We start from the raw sequence: 19,748 nt of genomic DNA on the forward strand, positions 1-19,748 counted from the left end.
TCTGACTGGGGCATGCAGTGTGGGCCGAAGCCCACCTGCATTAAACCTGATGTTACCTCAGCTGTGCTGGGCACTGCAATGGGATTTATTTTCGTACCGCCGGTGGGTTCCAGGGAGCCACCCATGCTGTCGGTCCACACAGAGTTGTAACTGCATGTGTCCACTTCTAAAGAACCCTAGTCTGATTGGGGCATGCAGTGTGGGCCGAAGCCCACCTACATTACACCTGACGTTACCTCAGCTGTGCTGGGCACTGCAATGGGATGTATTAATGTACCGCCGGTGGGTTCCAGGGAGCCACCCATGATGTGGGTCCACAGGGACTTCACATTGGGGATTTGTACATGCCTGTGTCTATGAATTAAAAACCCCGGTCAGGTTGGGGCATGCAGTGTGGGCCGAAGCCCACCTGCATTAAACCTGACGTTACCTCAGCTGTGCTGGGCACTGCAATGGGATCTATTTATGTACCGCCGATGGGTTCCAGGGAGCCATCCATGCTGTCGGTCCACACAGAGTTGTAACTGCATGTGCCCACTTATAAAGAACCCCAGTCTGACTGAGGCATGCAGTGTGGGCTGAAGCCCACCTGCATTTAATCTGACGTTAGCTCTGCTGTCCAGGGCACTGCAATGGGATACATTTATGTACAGCCGGTGGGTTCCAGGGAGCCACCCATGCTGTGGGTGCACACGGAATTCCCATTGCGGAGTTGTACCTGCCTGTGACTATTAATAAAAAAAACCCTGGTCTGACTGGGGCATGCAGACACCTTGACAGAATGAATAATGTGTGGCACATGGGTTCCCCATTGCTATGCCCATGTGTGTAGCTCCTGATGGAGGTGGCACAGGATTGGATTTCTCATTGCTTCTGTACAGCATTGTGGGCTATTGCCCCGCCCCTTTTAAAGAGGGTCGCTGCCTGGCCGTGCCAACCCTCTGCAGTGTGTGCCTGCAGTTCCTCCTCATGGCAGACACACTTATAAATAGACATGAGGGTGGTGTGGCTATGAGGCCAGCGTGTGGCATGAGGGCAGCTGAAGGCTGCACAGGGACACTTTGGTGTGCGCTGTGGACACTGGGTCGTGCGGGGGGGGGGGGGGGGGGGGCAGCATGTAACCCAGGAGAAGTGGCATTGGGGTGTCATGCAGGCAGTGATTGTGCTTTGTTGGAGGTAGTGTGGTGCTCAGCTAAGGTATGCCTTGTTAATGAGGGTGTTTCAGAAGTAAAAATTGTTGGGAGGGGGGGGCACACTCTTGACGCTATTGTGGCTTAATAGTGGGATCTGGGAACTTGAGATGCAGCCCAACATGTAGTCTGTCGCCTGCCCTATCCGTTTCTGTGTCGTTCCCATCACTTTCTTGAATTTCCCAGATTTTCACAAATGAAATCCTTAGCGAGCATCGGCGATATACAAAAATGCTCGGGTCGCCCATTGACTTCAATGGGGTTCATTACTCGAAACGAGCCCTCGAACATCGCAGAAATTTCGACTCGAGTAACGAGCACCCGAGCATTTTGGTGCTCGCTCATCTCTATGTAAGCGCTGCGGAATATGTTGGCGCTATACAAATAAAGATTATTATTATCTCTATGATCTAACTTTTTTTCCCGGACTTCGCCTACACTAATGGTACACCAATGTTTCAGGGGTTCGCCTATACTTCTGCTACAGAAATGTTACTGGGATCTGCCTATACTGCTGCTACAGAAATGTTACAGGGGTCTGCCTATACTGCTGCTACAGAAATGTTACAGGGGTCTGCCCATACTTTTGCTACTGGAATGTTACAGGGGTCTGTCTATACTATTGGTGCACAAAGTCTTCCCATCACAGTGTTTTACCTATCTGGCCCAAAAACACTGACTGACTAGGGCATGAATTGTGGGCTGAGGCCAACATGTATTTTCTCTCGCGTTACCACAGTTATAAGCGGGACTGGTTTGGGCCAAACAAGAGGAGCGATACTGCACAAATAAGATGTTCACAGCTGCACTAGCATTGAAGTCCGCTCTATGCCCGCCATTGCTGAGGGTTTGTGCAGAGGCCTAGTTCATGATGGAAATGCAACTGCACCAGGTTGGGCCCGTGGAACTTGGCCCTGGTTATTCCAGTCTTTGGAACGGTGAAAGCAACCGCAACAAATTAAATGAGACGTTCACTGCTGTACTAGCATCGGAGTCAGCTCTATGCCCACGATTGCTGAGGGTTTGTGCAGAGGCCTATGTCCTTGGTGCAGTGAAAGTCTGCCATGTTTGGGCACTCTGATTTCTTCATGGTTCATGCCTTGGGATTCCTTGGACTCACCTATGCTTTGGGTGCACACAGACTTCCCATAGCGGTGATTTACCTGTCTGGCACAAAGACACTGACTGACTTGGGTAGGCTGCAGAGTGCAGATGGCTTTCCCCTTACGTTGTCGATGAGGTACCCGACACCCAAACACAAGGAGTAGTGTGTGGACACATGGAGTCCCCACTGCTATGTCATTGGCGGTACCTTGGGTCACACAAAATGGAGGCTGGGACCAAGCCTGACCCAGGGCCCGCTCACATACTTCCCACGCAGAGTATTGCTGCATTGTGGAAATGAGTAGAAGTGCTGGGCTGGCACCTGAGTCCCCTTTATGCCCACGTTTGCGACTCTTGACAATTTTGCGACAGAGGTGGCACAGGATTGGAATTCAAAAAGGGTTGCTGCCTGACCCTGCCAACCCTCTGCAGTGTGTGCCCCCGGTTCCTCATCATCTCAGACGCACTTATAAATAGGCATGAGGGAGGTGTAGCTATGCAGCGAGCGTGTGGCATGAGGGCAGCTAAATGCTGCACAGGGAAACTTTTGTGTGTGCTGTGGACGCAGGAGTGCAGTGTGCGTTGGATTGGGCAGCATGTAACCCAGGAGAAGAGGCAGCAGTGTCACCTGCAGGCAGTGGTTGTCCTTGGTTGCAGGTAGTGTTGTGCTTAGCTAAGGTGTGCCTTGCTAATGAGTGTGTGTGTGTGTGTGGGGGGGGGGGGGGGGGGCAGGCTCTTGTCCCCATTGTGGCTTAATTGTGGGACCTGGCCCACTTTCCACCACACAAAGATTTCCCTTCCTTTCCTCGAAAAACTTTAATGTCCCCTCCTACATGTTTAGTGCCATTTTTATTTTAGCCACTAAACACGCAGGGGCGGCATTGCCACTTCCTGCTGAGACTTTCCAACCCTGTGCACATCTACAGCAGATAGAGAAAGTGTTACTGTAGGGATTAGGTAGCAATTAAGCAGGGATCCTGACTACATGAACCCAACAGTCCTTTCTTGGACTACTCTTAGTGTGTGCTTTAGCATTTTGGCTGGCTGGGACCAGTAGTGCACCATTTTTCCCCCCAAGCATCCCAGCTGTATTCTGCCCACTGTTAGAGGTTTTATGCTGTGTACTACTAGGGTTTTATATTTAGTTTTTGGGAGGCTCTAAGTGCTGTTGCTGTATTGGAGCATACTGTATCTACCAGTCTATGTGTGCTTTGAATTAGCCCTAGTTCTCAGCGCTATACAGTGGGTTATTTTTTTCTGGCCCAGCTCAAGGCCTCTCAAATTTACGAGTCTCTGTGGGCGGTGTATTAGGAATAGATTTCAGTGCTTTACACTGCTTTAATTTTTTTCTAGCACTGCATTGAGCCTCTCATATCTACCAGTCTCTGTGGGCGGTGAATTAGGCCTAGATGTCAGTGCTTTACACTGGTTCAATAGACACGTGGCACAAACTGGTGCTGTACGCCCTGGAGGTGCTGGCCTACCCTGCCGCTAGCATATTATCAGAGAGGGTGTTTAGTGCTGTTGGAGGGATTATCACGGATAAGCGTACCCGCCTGTCGACTGAGAGCGCCAACAGGCTTACACTCATTAAGATGAACAAAGGCTGGATTTACCCTGACTTCTCTTATCCACTGATGGGGAGCAGCCGAGCATAAAGATTATTTAAGCTGGAACTAAAGAACCATGCATCCTATATCACCCCCCAAAATGGAGGGAAGTAGCTTGGTCTATCTTTCTCTGATCTTCCTCCTCTTCCACCTTCTCCTAAACCAGCATGACATCACACTGAGCAGCCAATTTTTCTACAGGCCAAACGGCTCTGTAAAAACTATTGGTTTTTTTTTTGGTTTTTTTTTCGGAGGGCTAAACACATTTTTCAGGGGTACACCTGTACTCTTGGTACACTATTTTTTCAGGCCTACACCTTTACTCTTAGCAAACTATTTTCTTTTTTCGGGCTTCACCTATAGTCTTGCTAAACAAATGTTTCCAGGTGTTCGCCTGTACTCTTGGTCCACCAATTTTCCAGTGGTTCATCTAAACTCTTGTTACACAACGGTTTCCCAGCATGGTGTTCAGCAATCTGACACATACACAGATTGAATTGCCCTGCTTTGCCCATTAAAATTTCTTCATGTTTCATGTTGTCTTTGGAGCGATGAAAGGAACCATAACTGATTTAATGAGACTTTCACAGAAGTACTAGCATTTGAGTCCACTTTATGCCCGCGTTTGTTGAGGGTGGGTGGAGAGGCCAAGGTCCTGGGTGATGGCAACTGTGCCAAGCTTGGCCTGTGGAATTTCTTTGTGGTTCATCCAGTCTTTGGAGTGATGAAATGAACCGTAACTGATTTTCTGTCCCTGAACAGAGTCTCTCAAATCTCCAAGTCTCTGTGTACGGTAAATTACTACTAGGTATCATCGCTTTACACTGGTTCATTTTTTTCTGGCCTTGCTCAAAGCCTCTCAAGTCTACAAGTCTCTGTGGGTGGTGAATAAGCCCTGCTTCTCAGCGCTATACACTAGTTGCTTTTTGTTTTTTTTCTGGCTCTGCTCAAAGCCTCTCAAATTTACGAGTCTCTGTGGGCGGTGTATTAGGAATAGATTTCAGTGCTTTACACTGCTTTAATTTTTTTCTAGCACTGCATTGAGCCTCTCATATCTACCAGTCTCTGTGGGCGGTGAATTAGGCCTAGATGTCAGTGCTTTACACTGGTTCAATAGACACGTGGCACAAACTGGTGCTGTACGCCCTGGAGGTGCTGGCCTACCCTGCCGCTAGCATATTATCAGAGAGGGTGTTTAGTGCTGTTGGAGGGATTATCACGGATAAGCGTACCCGCCTGTCGACTGAGAGCGCCAACAGGCTTACACTCATTAAGATGAACAAAGGCTGGATTTACCCTGACTTCTCTTATCCACTGATGGGGAGCAGCCGAGCATAAAGATTATTTAAGCTGGAACTAAAGAACCATGCATCCTATATCACCCCCAAAAATGGAGGGAAGTAGCTTGGCCTATCCTTCTCTGATCTTCCTCCTCTTCCACCTTCTCCTAAACCAGCATGACATCACACTGAGCAGCCAATTTTTCTACAGGCCAAACGGCTCTCTAAAAACTATTGTTTTTTTTTTGTTTTTTTTCGGAGGGCTAAACACTAGAGATGAGCGAACACCAAAATGTTCGGGTGTTCGTTATTCGGAACGAACTTCCCGCGATGCTCGAGGGTTCGTTTCGAACAACGAACCCCATTGAAGTCAATGGGCGACCAGAGCATTTTTGTATTTCGCCGATGCTCGCTAAGGTTTTCATGTGTGAAAATCTGGGCAATTCAAGAAAGTGATGGGAATGACACAGAAACGGATAGGGCAGGCGAGGGGCTACATGTTGGGCTGCATCTCAAGTTCACAGGTCCCACTATTAAGCCACAATACCGGCAAGAGTGCCCCCCCCTCCCAACAACTTTTACTTCTGAAAAGCCCTCATTAGCATGGCATACCTTTGCTAAGCACCACACTAGCTACAACAAAGCACAATCACTGCCTGTATGACACTCCGCTGCCACTTCTCCTGGGTTACATGCTGACCAACCGCCCCCCCCTCCCCCCCACAGCGCACACCAAAGTGTCCCTGCGCAGCCTTCAGCTGCCCTCTTGCCACGCCACACTCATGTCTATTTAGAAGTGCGTCTGCCATGAGGAGGAACCGCAGGCACACACTGCAGAGGGTTGGCATGGCTAGGCAGTGGCCCTCTTTAAAAGGGGCGGGGCGATAGCCCACAATGCTGTACAGAAGCAATGAGAAATAGAATCCTGTGCCACCGCCATCAGGAGCTGCACACGTGGGCATAGCAATGGGGAACCTATGTGCCACACACTATTCATTCTGTCAAGGTGTCTGCATGCCCCAGTCAGACTGGTAATATGTACCTTAACAGTAACTGCGTTGGTGGTAATGTGGTGGTGACTGAGGACCTAGTAGCACGGTTGTATTTTGTTGGTTTTCGGAATGCGGCCAGGATTAAGTGGGCCGTGGCGGGGGGATGGTGTGGGGGCTCTCGTTGTGTCGGTAAAGGTGAAATTCTTGGACTGCCACCAGACGAACCAATGCAAAGACATTTGCCAAGAATGTTTTCCCTGTTGGAGGAGGAGGGGGATGTTTTTGAGGCACTACGTGTCCTCTCCACGTGTCCGTGGTTATATGCACCTTTACAGTAACCGCGTTGGTGGTAATGTGGTGGTGACTGCGGACCTAGTAGCACGGTTGTATTTTGTTGGTTTTCGGAATGCGGCCAGGATTAAGTGGGCCGTGGCGGGGGGATGGTGTGGGGGCTCTCGTTGTGTCGGTAAAGGTGAAATTCTTGGACTGCCACCAGACGAACCAATGCAAAGACATTTGCCAAGAATGTTTTCCCTGTTGGAGGAGGAGGGGGATGTTTTTGAGGCACTACGTGTCCTCTCCACGTGTCCGTGGTTATATGCACCTTTACAGTAACCGCGTTGGTGGGAAATGGCCTCGCCGCCATCATGTCTTTGGGAAGCCTCTGTTTCCACACCCCAGGGACATACCATTAGCAGCGGTATAGGCAGAGGCCAGAATTCGTAATATTTCAGCCGTAGCATTAGGACAGGCCCCACTAACATATCACTAGCAGCAGTATAGCGGGAGCGCAGTCTTCGTTCCATGTCAGCAATAGTAGCACTCAAGACAGGCCCCAGTAACAATTCTGAAGCAGCAGTATAGCGGGAGCGCAGTCTTCGTTCCATGTCAGCAATAGTAGCACTCAAGACAGGCCCCAGTAACAATTCCGAAGCAGCAGTATAGCGGGAGCGCAGTCTTCGTTCCATGTCAGCAATAGTAGCACTCAAGACAGGCCCCAGTAACAATTCCGAAGCAGCAGTATAGCGGGAGCGCAGTCTTCGTTCCATGTCAGCAATAGTAGCACTCAAGACAGGCCCCAGTAACAATTCCGAAGCAGCAGTATAGCGGGAGCGCAGTCTTCGTTCCATGTCAGCAATAGTAGCACTCAAGACAGGCCCCAGTAACAATTCCGAAGCAGCAGTATAGCGGGAGCGCAGTCTTAGTTCCATTTCAGTAGCCTTAGTATAGCCAAGGCCCAAGTTACATTTATGTAGCTAAAGTGTAGGCCAACCCCACACACCTTTCTGTACCATGAGTGCAGGCGAAGAACATACAAATTGCTATGATTACACTGTAGGTGAGGGCCCCAAAAATTTGGTGTACCAACAGTACTAATGTACCTCAGTAAAAATTGGCCATGCCCAACCAAGATGGCAGGTGAATCGCTTTGGTTAATGTGGCTTAAGTGGTAACTAGGCCTGGAGGCAGCCCAGTGTAACGAAAAATTGGTTCAAGTTAAAGTTCCAACGCTTTTAAGCGCATTGAAACTTATAAAAATTGTTCAGAAAAATTATTTGAGTGAGCCTTGTGGCCCTAAGAAAAATTGCCCGTTCAGCGTGATTACGTGAGGTTTCAGGAGGAGGAGCAGGAGGAGGAGGAGGAATATTAGACACAGATTGATGAAGCAGAAATGTCCCCGTTTTGGATGCTGAGAGAGAACATAGCTTCCATCCGCGGGTGCAGCCTACGTATTGCTTACGTATTGCTGCTGTCCGCTGGTGGTGAACAGAAGTCTGGGGAAATCCAGCCTTTGTTCATCTTGATGAGTGTTAGCCTGTCGGCACTGTCGGTTGACAAGCGGCTACGCTTATCTGTGATGATTCCCCCAGCCGCACAAAACACCCTCTCCGACAAGACGCTAGCCGCAGGATAAGCAAGCACCTCCAGGGCATACAGCGCTAGTTCAGGCCACGTGTCCAGCTTCGACACCCAGTAGTTGTAGGGGGCAGAGGCGTCACCAAGGATGGTCGTGCGTTCCGCTACGTATTCCCTCACCATCCTTTTACAGTGCTCCCGCCGACTCAGCCGTGACTGGGGAGCGGTGACACAGTCTTGGTGGGGAGCCATAAAGCTGGCCAGGCCCTTAAAGACTGTTGCACTGCCTGGGATGTACATGCTGCTCGATCTACGCACATCCCCTGCTACCTTGCCCTCGGTACTGCGCCTTCTGCCACTAGCGCTGTCGGCTGGGAATTTTACCATCAGCTTGTCCGCAAGGGTCCTGTGGTATAGCAACACTCTCGAACCCCTTTCCTCTTCGGGAATCAGAGTGGGCAGGTTCTCCTTATACCGTGGATCGAGCAGTGTGTACACCCAGTAATCCGTCGTGGCCAGAATGCGTGCAACGCGAGGGTCACGAGAAAGGCATCCTAACATGAAGTCAGCCATGTGTGCCAGGGTACCTGTACGCAACACATGGCTGTCTTCACTAGGAAGATCACTTTCAGGATCCTCCTCCTCCTCCTCCTCCTCCTCCTCCTCAGGCCATACACGCTGAAAGGATGACAGGCAATCAGCCGGTGTACCGTCAGCAGCGGCCCAAGCTGTCTCTTCCCCCTCCTCCTCATCCTCCTCATGCTCCTCCTCCTCCTCCTCCTGTACGCGCTGAGAAATAGACAGGAGGGTGCCCTGACTATCCAGCGGCATACTGTCTTCCCCCGCCCCCGTTTCCGAGCGCAAAGCAGCTGCCTTTATGGTTTGCAGGGAATTTCTCAAGATGCATAGCAGAGGAATGGTGACACTAATGATTGTAGCATCGCCGCTCACCACCTGGGTAGACTCCTCAAAATTACCAAGGACATGGCAGATGTCTGCCAACCAGGCCCACTCTTCTGAAAGGAATTGAGGAGGCTGACTCCCACTGCGCCGCCCATGTTGGAGTTGGTATTCGACTATAGCTCTACGTTGTTCATAGAGCCTGGCCAACATGTGGAGCGTAGAGTTCCACCGTGTGGGCACGTCGCACAGCAGTCGGTGCACTGGCAGCTTAAAGTGATGTTGCAGGGTGCGCAGGGTGGCAGCGTCCGTGTGGGACTTGCGAAAATGTGCGCAGAGCCGGCGCGCCTTTACGAGCAGGTCTGACAAGCGTGGGTAGCTTTTCAGAAAGCGCTGAACCACCAAATTAAAGACGTGGGCCAGGCATGGGACGTGCGTGAGGCTGCCGAGCTGCAGAGCCGCCACCAGGTTACGGCCGTTGTCACACACGACCATGCCTGGTTGGAGGCTCAGCGGCGCAAGCCAGCGGTCGGTCTGCTGTGTCAGACCCTGCAGCAGTTCGTGGGCCGTGTGCCTCTTATCGCCTAAGCTGAGTAGTTTCAGCACGGCCTGCTGACGCTTGCCCACCGCTGTGCTGCCACACCGCGCGACACCGACTGCTGGCGACATGCTGCTGCTAACACATCTTGATTGCGAGACAGAGGAGGAGGAGGAGGAGGAGGAGGAGGGTGCTTTAGTGGAGGAAGCATACACCTCCGCAGATACCACCACAGAGCTGGGGCCCGCAATTCTGGGGGTGGGTAGGACGTGAGCGGTCCCGGGCTCTGACTCTGTCCCAGCCTCCACTAAATTCACCCAATGTGCCGTCAGGGAGATGTAGTGGCCCTGCCCGCCTGTGCTTGTCCACGTGTCCGTAGTTAAGTGGACCGTGGCAGTAACCGCATTGGTGAGGGCGCGTACAATGTTGCGGGAGACATGGTCGTGCAGGGCTGGGACGGCACATCGGGAAAAGTAGTGGCGACTGGGAACTGAGTAGCGCTATGCCGCCGCCTCCATGATACTTTTGAAGGACTCCGTTTCCACAACCCTATACGGCAGCATCTCAAGGCTGATGAATTTTGCTATGCGGACGGTTAACGTTTGAGCGTGCGGGTGCGTGGCGGCGTACTTGCGCTTGCGCTCCAACAGTTGCGCAAGCGACGGCTGGACGGTGCGCTGAGCTACACTGCTGGATGGGGCCGAAGACAGCGGAGGTGAGGGTGTGGGTGCAGGCCAGGAGACGGTAGTGCCTGTGTCCTGAGAGGGGGGTTGCATCTCAGTGGCAGGTTGGGGCACAGGGGGAGAGGCAGGGGTGCAAACCGGAGGCGCTGAACGGCCTTCGTCCCACCTTGCGGGGTGCTTGGCCATCATATGTCTGCGCATGGTGGTGGTGGTGAGGCTGTTGGTGTTGGCTCCCCGGCTGAGCTTTGCGCGACAAAGGTTGCACACCACTGTTCGTCGGTCGTCAGGCGTCTCTGTGAAAAACTGCCAGACCTTAGAGCACCTCGGCCTCTGCAGGGTGGCATGGCGCTAGGGGGCGCTTTGGGAAACACTTGGTGGATTATTCGGTCTGGCCCTGCCTCTACCCCTGGCCACCGCACTGCCTCTTGCAACCTGCCCTGCTGATGCCCTTGACTCCCCCTCTGAAGACCTGTCCTCCTGAGTCAGCGTTGCACACCAGGTGGGGTCAGTCACCTCATCGTCCTGCTGCTCTTCCTCCGAATCCTCTGTGCGCTGCTCCCTCGGACTTACTGCCCTTACTACTACCTCACTGCAAGACAACTGTATCTGATCGTCATCGTCCTCCTCACCCACAGAAAGTTGTTGAGACAGTTGGCGGAAGTCCCCAGCCTCTTCCCCCGGACCCCGGGAACTTTCGAATGGTTGGGCATCAGTGACGATAAACTCCTCTGGTGGGAGAGGAACCGCTGCTGCCCAATCTAAGCAGGGGCCCGAGAACAGTTCCTGGGAGTGCTCCCGCTCCTGAGCAGGTGTTATTGTAGTGGAGTGAGGAGGCTGGGAGGAAGGAGGAGCAGCAGACAGAGGATTCGGATTGGCAGCAGTGGACGGCGCAGAACTGCGGGTAGACGATAGGTTGCTCGAAGCACTTTCTGCCATCCAGGACAGGACCTGCTCACACTGCTCATTTTCTAATAACCGTCTCCCGCGTGGACCCATTAATTGGGCGATGAATGTGGGGATGCCAGAAACGTGCCTCTCTCCTAATCGCGCAGCAGTCGGCTGCGACACACCTGGATCAGGAGCTTGGCCTGTGCCCACACCCTGACTTGGCCCTCCGCGTCCTCGGCCGTGTCCACGTCCTCTAGGCCTACCCCTACCCCTCAGCATGCTGTATTACCAGTGATTTGATTTCACAGGCAGGAAATAAATTGGCGCAAGACTGCAGGCCAAATATAATTTTTTCCCTTTTTTGAAAACGAAAGGCCCCACTGCCTCTAGTGAATGAATAATCTAAGTTTAATAACTGTGCTGTGTCCCTGCTAATGTGTCACAGAACGTGAGGGTAGCAGAGTTATTAACTGTGGCAGAGCAGGTATTTTTTTTCCCAATTAAGGAAAGCAAATGGCGAAGCCAGGAGTAAAACGTAGCTGGGTGCGTATGATTTTTAAAGGTGTCACACGCAGCCGACACGTGTCCACCGCCCTTAGGACGGACAGAGGCCGGACAAATAGAATTATTTTCCGTTTTTTGGCACCAAAAGGCAGCACTGCGTATATTCTATGAACATGAGAAGTTTAATAACTGTGCTGTGTCCCTGCTAATGTGTCACAGAACGTGAGGGTAGCAGAGTTATTAACTGTGGCAGAGCAGGTATTTTTTTTCCCAATTAAGGAAAGCAAATGGCGAAGCCAGGAGTAAAACGTAGCTGGGTGCGTATGATTTTTAAAGGTGTCACACGCAGCCGACACGTGTCCACCGCCCTTAGGACGGACAGAGGCCGGACAAATAGAATTATTTTCCGTTTTTTGGCACCAAAAGGCAGCACTGCGTATATTCTATGAACATGAGAAGTTTAATAACTGTGCTGTGTCCCTGCTAATGTGTCACAGAACGTGAGGGTAGCAGAGTTATTAACTGTGGCAGAGCAGGTATTTTTTTTCCCAATTAAGGAAAGCAAATGGCGAAGCCAGGAGTAAAACGTAGCTGGGTGCGTATGATTTTTAAAGGTGTCACACGCAGCCGACACGTGTCCACCGCCCTTAGGACGGACAGAGGCCGGACAAATAGAATTATTTTCCGTTTTTTGGCACCAAAAGGCAGCACTGCGTATATTCTATGAACATGAGAAGTTTAATAACTGTGCTGTGTCCCTGCTAATGTGTCACAGAACGTGAGGGTAGCAGAGTTATTAACTGTGGCAGAGCAGGTATTTTTTTTCCCAATTAAGGAAAGAAAATGGCGAAGCCAGGAGTAAAACGTAGCTGGGTGCGTATGATTTTTAAAGGTGTCACACGCAGCCAACACGTGTCCACCGCCCTTAGGACGGACAGAGGCCGGACAAATAGAATTATTTTCACTTGTTTTACAAGCAAAAGGCAGCACTGCGTATATTCTATGAATAATAACTGTGTTGTGGCCCTGCCTATACAATTCTTTCCCTGCAGTATCAATGGAGGGTGCAATGCTCTGCAGAGGCGATTTTGAGAAGCAAAAAAAAAATGCAGCACAGCTAACAGCAGCCTGGACAGTACTGCACACGGATAAATATGGCCCTAGAAAGGACCGTTGAGGTTCTTGAAGGCTACACTCACTCCTAACACTCTCCCTGCCTATGCAGCACTTCTGTCCCTAATGCCAGGTGCAACGGTCTGCAGAGGCGATTTTGAGAAAAAAAAAATTGCCACTGCTAACAGCAGCCAACACACAGCTATCAGTGGCCCTAATAAGGACCTTTGGGGGGTCTTGAAGCCTACACTAACTACCAATTCTTTCCCTACAGCAGCTCCGGTACAAACAGCACTGTCCCTCATCTAACTCACACGGCATCTGAGGCGAACCGCGGGAGGGGCCGACTTTTATGTTCGGGTGACACCTGATCTTCCCAGCCACTCACAGCAGGGGGGTGGTATAGGGCTTGAACGTCACAGGGGGAAGTTGTAATGCCTTCCCTGTCTTTCAATTGGCCAGAAAAGCGCGCTAACGTCTCAGGGAAGGAAGTGAAAATAACCAGAACACCGCATGGTGTTCGTTACGAATAACGAACATCCCGAACACCCTAATATTCGCACGAATATCAAGCTCGGAAGAACACGTTCGCTCATCTCTACTAAACACATATTTCAGGGGTACACCTGTACTCTTGGCACACTATTTTTTCAGGCCTACACCTTTACTCTTAGCAAACTATTTTCTTTTTTCGGGCTTCACCTATACTCTTGCTAAACAAATGTTTCCAGGTGTTCGCCTGTACTCTTGGTCCACCAATTTTCCAGTGGTTCGTCTAAACTCTTGTTACACAACGGTTTCCCAGCATGGTGTTCAGCAATCTGACACATACACAGATTGAATTGCCCTGCTTTGCCCATTAAAATTTCTTCATGTTTCATGTTGTCTTTGGAGCGATGAAAGGAACCATAACTGATTTAATGAGACTTTCACAGAAGTACTAGCATTTGAGTCCACTTTATGCCCGCGTTTGTTGAGGGTGGGTGGAGAGGCCAAGGTCCTGGGTGATGGCAACTGTGCCAAGCTTGGCCTGTGGAATTTCTTTGTGGTTCATCCAGTCTTTGGAGTGATGAAATGAACCGTAACTGATTTTCTGGCCCTGAACAGAGTCTCTCAAATCTCCAAGTCTCTGTGTACGGTAAATTACTACTAGGTATCATCGCTTTACACTGGTTCAATTTTTTCTGGCCTTGCTCAAAGCCTCTCAAGTCTACAAGTCTCTGTGGGTGGTGAATAAGCCCTGCTTCTCAGCGCTATACACTAGTTATTTATTTTTTTTTTTTCTGGCTCTGCTCAAAGCCTCTCAAATCTACAAGTCTCTGTGTGCGGTGTATAAGGAATAGTTTTCAGTGCTTTACACTTCTTAAATTTTTTCTAGCACTGCATTGAGCCTCTCATATTTACCAGTCTCTGTCTCTGTAGGTGATGAATTAGCCCTAGGTATCAGCGGTATACATTGATTAATTTTTTTTCAGGCCCTGCTCTGTCCTTAACCCTACACGACGAGGATTAGGGGTAAGGGTCAAGGACGTGGACGCGAGCGTTAGAATGAGGGTGTGGGCACAGGCCGAGGTCCTTGGCAGGGTGAAACAGTGCCAGCTGCTGACGGATTGGTAGAGCGCCGCTTGTCTCCACTCCCCAGCTTCATGTCATATTTTGCAGGTCCGCATGGTAGACCATTATTTAAAGCACAGCAGTGCGATCAGGTGCTGACATGGATAGCGAATAACACCTTCAGTACTTTATCCAATACACAGTCTTCCACACAGTCCACTCACGCCACCCAAGGGACTGTGCCTCTATATCCTCAGGCTGCTCTTCCTTCGTCCCAGCCTGGTCACTCCAGGAAAAGAGGGAGTTTGTGTTGAACAGGCATACACTCAAGAACTCTTCCTGCGTCCCTGCCCTGAGTCTAAAAAAAACTGGTTCCACAGCAACGTGAGTAGTTTGCCGTGACCGATGCCGAAAATGTGGAACTTTCACAGACTCAGGGTGATGAGGGTGGGGACTTTGAATAACTGTCTCAAGAGCTATTTGTGGATGATGAGGATGAGACAGTTGTCTGTCAGCAAAGTGGTTGTTAGGGCAATAAGTCTGAGGGAGGAGCAGACTGAGGAGTAAGAGGAAGAGCTGATGGCTGATGGACGATGAGGTGACTGACCCAACCAGGCTTGCAAACCCTACTGAAGACAGGGCTTCAGAGGTAGGGGGGGGGGGGGGCAAAAACAAGCAGCAGAGCAGGTTGGAAGAGGCAGTGTGGTGGCCAGGGGGAGAACCAGCTCCATAGCAAATAATCCACCAACTGTTCCCCACAGCACCCCTTCGCGGCAAGCCACCATGCAGAGGGATAGGTGTTTGAAGGTCTGGAGGTGTTTATTGAGAGCGCAGACGACCGACGAACAGTGGTGCAAACCTGTGTTGCACCAAGATCAGCAAAGGAGCCACCGCTACCATCCTGACCACCACCAGCATGCACAGGCATATGATGGCTAAGCACCCCCATAAGGTGGAACGCAAGCCATTCACCGCCTGCGGGTCACACCACTGCCTCTTCCCCAGTGCTACATCCTGGCACTGAGATGCAACCCCCCTCCCAGGACGCAGGCACAAGTGTTTCCCGGCCTGCACCCACACCCTCACCTCAACGGTCCTCCACCAATGTGTCCCAGCGCAGCGTTCAGCTGTCGCTAACCCAATCGTTGGAATGAAAGCGGAAATACGTGGCCACCCACCTACATGCACAATTTTTAAATGTGCATATCGCACAGCTACTTAGCTTGGAGATGCTGCCATGCAGGCTAGTAGCAATTGAGGCTTTCCGCAACATGATGGCGGCAGCGGTCCCTCGGTACTTGGTCCCCAGTCGCCACTATTTTTCCCTGTGTGCATGCCCGCCCTACACCAGCACGTCTCACTCAACATAAACGGTGCCCTCACAAACGTGGTTTCTGGAAAGGTCAACTTAACCACCGACACATGGACAAGTGCTGGCGGGCAGGGACGCTACATCCCCCTCACTGCACATTGGGTGAACTTCGTGGAGGCAGAGACCGAGTCTGACCTTGGGTCTGCTCACGTGCTACTGACACCGAGAATTCCGGGTCCTACGTCCGTGAAGGTTTCTCTGGCTTGAGATAGAAGAGGCACACTGCCCAAGAGCTGTTGCAGGGTTTGACAGAGCAGACAGATCTGTGGCGTTTGCGCTAAACCTCCAACCAGGCATGGTCGTGTGTGATAATGGGCGTAACCTGGTGGCGGCTCAGTAGCTTGGCAGACTAACACACGAGCCATGCCTGGCCCACGTGCTAAATCTGGTGGTCCAGCACTTTCTGAAAAACTACCCCCATTTGTCTGACCTGTTCAGCAAGGTGTGTCGCGTGTGCGCCCATTTAAGGAAGTCCACCTCAGATGCCGCCACCGTCAAGGCGCTGCAACATCAGTTCCAGCTGCCAGAGCATCGACTGCTGTGTGACGTGCCCACATGCTGGAATTCTATGTTGCACATGTTGGCCAGGCTGTACGAGCAGCATAGAACCATTGTGGAATACCAGCTGCAACATGGCCGGCGGAGTGGTAGTCAGCCTTAGCAGTTCTTCACAGAGGAGTGGGCTTGGATGGCAGACATCTGTCAGGTTCTAGAAAACTTTGAGGAGTCTACACAAATGGTGAACGGTGATGTGGCCATTATCAGTATAACCATCCCGCTGCATTGCCTGCTGAGAAGTTTGCTGCTAAGCATAAAGGCCGACGCTTGGCGGTTATGACAGGAGATGGGGGGTTGCAGTATGTTGCTTGATAGCCAGACCACCCTCATGCCTGTTTCTCAATGCATATTGGAGGAGGAGGGGGTGGAGAAGGAGGAGAGGGATGAGACTGCCGCCCACACTTCATAGGGTACCCATGCTACTTTCCTCACATCTGCTCAGCGCGTATGGGCTGAAGCGAAGGAGGAGGACGAGGATCATGAAAGTCATACTCTTAGTGAGGACAGCGATGTGTTGCGTACTGGGACTCTGGCATACATGGCTGACTCCATGTTAAGCTGCCTTTCCCGTGACCCTCACATAAGATGCATTATTGCCAACCAGGATCACTGGCCATTCACCCTTCTCGACCCACGGTATAATGAGAAACTTTCCACTCTCATTCCCGCGGAGGAAAGGAGTACGAGAGTGATACAAGGACCTGGTGGAAAAGCTGATGCTAAACTTCCCATCTGACAACGCTAGTGGTAGAGGACGTACTTCAGTGGGCCAAGTAGCAGCTCTACACAACTATTTGGTGTCAAAGCTGGACACGTGGCACAAACTTGCACTGAACTAGAGAACCATGCACCCTATATCACCCCCAAAAAGGGGAAAAGTATCTTGGTCTATGCCTCTCTGATCGTCCTCCCCCTCCTCCTTCCTCCTCATCACGCTGAATAGCCAAGTTTTCAGAGGGCCAAAAGGCTCTGTTAAAACTAAATTTTGTGGAGGGCTGCATCCAGGCTCTGTTACAAATTAAGCAACTACGAGCTCTATCTTAAAAAAACAAAAAAAAAACAAAACAGTTTCTGGGTTTCACCTGCACTCTGGGTAAACCGATTTTTTCCAGGAGTACACCTGTACTCTTGGTACACCGATTTTTCAGGTGTTCGCTTGTCCTCTTGGTACAGAAATGCTTCAGAGGTTTGTCTATACTCTTGTTACACAACGGTTTCCCAGCGCGGTGTTCAGCTATCTGACACATACACAGAATGAATTGTCCTGCTTTGCCCATTAAAATTTCTTCATGTTTCATGCTGTCTTTGGAGCGATGAAAGGAACTGTAACTGATTTCATGAGACTTTCACAGAAGTACTAGCATCCGAGTTTGCTTTAAATACCCTGAGTGGTTTGGTTTTGGTCTGATAGACACCCGCACATCCAATCTCTTGCCCAAATATTCAACCTACACCTCAGACATATTGCCAAATTATGTCCATTCCTCACCACGGACACCCTAAAAACACTGGTGGTTGCACTCAACCACTCCTGACTCGACTGCTGCAACTTGCTTCTCATCAGCTTCCCCCGCACCAGACTCGCTCCAATCCATACTAACCATGGCAGCTAGGCTCATTTTTCTATCCAGCCATTTTTCAGGCACCTCTGCACTATGTCAGTCGCTGCATTGGCTGCCCATCCGCTGCAGAACTAAATTTAAACTCGTCAACCGCACCCACAAAGCTGTGCATGGTGCCGCACCTCCATGCATCACCTCCCTCCTTTCCGTACACCACACAGCCCTCTCACTCCCATCCGTTAACACACTCAGACTAAACACCCCTCTAATACGAACCTCACATGCTCGCCTACAGGACTTCACCAGAGCAGCACCCATCCTCTGTGTTATCAGACCACACCGGTACCGATCTGATGACCTCGTTGCCAGGTGCCAAATTGGTAGATATGGAAGCCCGTGATGAGAAGATTTGCTAGCAATTATCTATGAATAGTGTCCTGAAATGTAAAGTGTTAAGTTTCAGAATGCAATAAGTTTATGTTTCTTACCTTCTATTGGACTATTGACCCTTAAATAGAAGACTGAAACCTATGCTTTGTAGTGCCGTGAACTAGGAATTTAAGATAAGAAGTCAACAGGCAAATTAAATAAGGCTGAGCTATGTTAACAGAGAAGACACACAACTATTGCAGAAATGTTCTCTAATGCAACAGCAATATCCTGACTTAGGTAATTCTGTGTCTGAGACGGGCCTTAAGAGCTTTGAGAATATTTGGTAGATGTCAATAAGTCTTATGATCAATAAGTATTTTCACCTTTGTAACAGTAAGCTACGTAACACTAATCTTTGTACCAAGCAACATTTGGATACGCCCTCGTCTTCCTGTATAAGAGTTGGCAATGTTCATAATAAAGTCGAATTTCATTGGGATTCTCACTGGAGAAGTGTCTTGACATAACATGGAGTGATTTCATGCTATTGATAGATAATTGCTCATCACGGGCTTCCATATCTACCAATTTGGCACCTGGCAACGAGGTCATCAGATCGGTACCGGTGTGGTCCGATAACAATAGCATGAAATCACTTCATGTTATGTCAAGACTAGAGATGAGTGAGCACCAACTTGCTCGGGTGCTCGTTGCTCGAGTCGAACTTTCCGCGATGCTCGAGAGTTTGTTTCAAGTAACCAACCCCATTGAAGTCAATGGGTGACTTGAGCATTTTTGTATATAACCCATGCTCCGCTAAGGTTTTCTATGTGAAAATCTAGAAAACCCAAGAAAGTGATAGAAACGACACAGAAACGGATAGGGCAGGCGAGGGGAAACATGCAGGGCTGTATCTCAGGTTCCCAGGTCCTACTATTAAGCCACAATAGCGGCAACAGTGGACCCCACCCCCCCTTTACAATTTTTACTTCGGACAAACCCTCATCAGCAAGGCACACCTTAGCTAAGCACCACACTACCTCTAATCAAGCACAAGCACCGCCTGCGAGACACACCGCTGCCTCTTCTCCTGGGTTACATGCTGCCCAACCCCCCCCCCCCCCCGTACGACCCTGCGTCCGCAGCGCACACAAAAGTGTCCCTGCGCAGCCTTCAGCTGCCCTCATGCCACACGCTGGCCTCATAGCCACATCACCCTCATGTATATTTATATGTGTGTCTGCCATGAGGACGAACCGGAGGCACACACTGCAGAGGGTTGGCGGGGCCAGGCAGCGACCCTCTTTAATAATAATAATAATAATAATCTTTATTTGTATAGCGCCAACATATCCCACAGCGCTTACATAGACAGGGGATACAGAAAGACAAAATGCAAACATTACAGAACCACGGTTACATAGTAATCAGTTGATGGAAACAATAGGGGTGCGGGTCCTACTCCAATGAGCTTACATACTACAGATAATGGGGGGATACAGAAGGTAAAGGGGCTGGAGATGTGCACAGTATGGGGGGTGGAGATGTGCCCGGTATGGCGAGGTGGAGAGTGAGCGATGCTATACACATAGACAATGGTCAGACATTTAGCCGTGTGATGGCAGAATCAGTATGACTGCAGGATCGGTTTATGATGGCTAGCAGGGATTG

This window comes from Eleutherodactylus coqui, unplaced genomic scaffold (assembly GCF_035609145.1).
Source record: "Eleutherodactylus coqui strain aEleCoq1 unplaced genomic scaffold, aEleCoq1.hap1 HAP1_SCAFFOLD_99, whole genome shotgun sequence".
Lineage (NCBI taxonomy): Eukaryota > Metazoa > Chordata > Amphibia > Anura > Eleutherodactylidae > Eleutherodactylus > Eleutherodactylus coqui.